Here is a 1,832-nt window from a genome sequence, read left to right as displayed (position 1 = left end):
GCAATGGAACATTAGCACAGAAAGGAACAAAGTACAGTTAGGCGCTAAAATATGGATAAACCCTGACAACATATTAAGTGAAAACTAGTCACAAAAGTCACATGTTACACAGTCCCATTTGTAGGAAATGTCTAGAAAAGGCAAATCCATACAGAGAGTAGATGAGCAGTTTGGGACAGGGAGTTTGGGGGGCAGGGAACAAGGGGAAGTGTCTGCTAACAGGTATGGGGGTTCTTTTTGGGTTGATGAGTATATTCTGGAATGTGATAGTGGTGATGGTATACAACCTTGTAAGCATGCTAAAAATCACTGGACTTTACACTTTTAAGTGGTTAATTTTGTGGTATGTGAATATCAAGGGAAAAATGGAAATGTCACAGATGGAATGTCCTCACGTATAGCTTCATTCACACCATTATTATGAGTAAGCACATACCTGAAGCAATAAGCTCTCCTGTCCAGTCTCACACCCAAGAGGAATTAGATCTCTGGATTCTGCCCACTTCTGACCATGGAAGGAAACTGGGACAGTGAGGATCAACAATAAGGAATGCTATTTCCTACTCACAACGTGTGCTCTAACCTTCGGGGTCCGGCTAATAGTTACATCAGATAAGTAACTTTAATAAAGGCGCGTGTGACCTAAAACTAAGCCACAGCGAACAATTTGAACTCAAGCCAACAAGCCATAAAGCCATGAGGTATAACCCAAACCAAGGTCACCTTTGTCCAAGTGTGATCTGTGCTTACACTCTGCAGGGCTCTGTGCCTAGGTTTATGCTCTTTTACCAACTTGAAATTCTTATTAGTTCTGTTATTTTTTTAAGTAAATTAACAAAATAATTTATTGGGAAGTTTAGTTATTTACACTTGTTTACACTCAGCTTTTTGAATTTCAAGTAATAAATTTTTATTTTAAAGTTTTGTTTGAACAGTTCTGTGGATGAGAATTTGAGACCCATGGATTGATTCCCAGTAGGGGAGGTTTCTTGGCTTTGTGAGATCTGACACCAGACGTATCTCTATTAGATTTTTTTTTCTTGTGAGATTACATCAAAATTGTCATGTAGGCATAAAATCAACTTTCTTCCAACAAACTAGATAAATTAGATGAAATGGACAAATTCTTAGAAAGGCACAAATTGCCAAAACTGACTCAAAAAGAAATAGAAAATCTGAACGGATTTATAATAGGTAAAAAGATTGAGTCAGTAATCAAAACACTTTCCACAAAGAAAATCTCAGGAACACATAGTTTCACTAGTATATTCTACCAAATATTTAAAGAACCAAATATAGCAATATATAAAGTGGATTATACACCATAGCCAAGTGGGCTTTGTCCCAGGAGTGCAAGCTTGGTTCAACACATGAAAAGGAATATACCATATTAATAAAAGTAAAAGAAAAAATCACACAATCATATCAGTAGACAAAGGAAAAACATTTGGCAAAACCCTATATTCTAATTCTAATTCTGTCTTTAAACTTGTGTCTTGTAAGTGATGTCCAATGGGTCAATGGAGCATGTGCAGGAATTAGGGAAGTGGATGCAGTACATGTGTCTGCATTCCTCACACTCTTGAGCCTAGAGTGATGGGAGGTGCACGTTACGTGAGAATTCAGTGAGACTCCAACTGAATTCAAGGCAAGTGCGTTACCTTGTAACTAAGCAGAGGAACTGAGAGCCTTGGAGGCCTTCTGTGCAGACCAAGCCGCCTTTGAATGCACAGAGATGGCAACCCAAGGGTCTGACATGATCCTATCTTACTGGGGTTATTCAGTTATACTAGCCAACCACTTAGGCTAAGATCACACAGAAAAAAGTGGAA

At 38.3% G+C, this 1,832-nt stretch overlaps 1 protein-coding gene across 1 annotated transcript in view; it reads left to right on the top strand.

The window, feature by feature from the left end:
• The window catches only part of FHOD3 (formin homology 2 domain containing 3), a 396,352-nt gene that overhangs the window by 237,976 nt on the left and 156,544 nt on the right, over nt 1–1,832 (top strand). The gene's annotated exons all lie outside the window — the stretch shown is intronic.

Source organism: Suricata suricatta, chromosome 14, assembly GCF_006229205.1.
Source record: "Suricata suricatta isolate VVHF042 chromosome 14, meerkat_22Aug2017_6uvM2_HiC, whole genome shotgun sequence".
Classification (NCBI taxonomy): domain Eukaryota; kingdom Metazoa; phylum Chordata; class Mammalia; order Carnivora; family Herpestidae; genus Suricata; species Suricata suricatta.
This window is presented reverse-complemented; position numbering and strand designations above follow the sequence as displayed.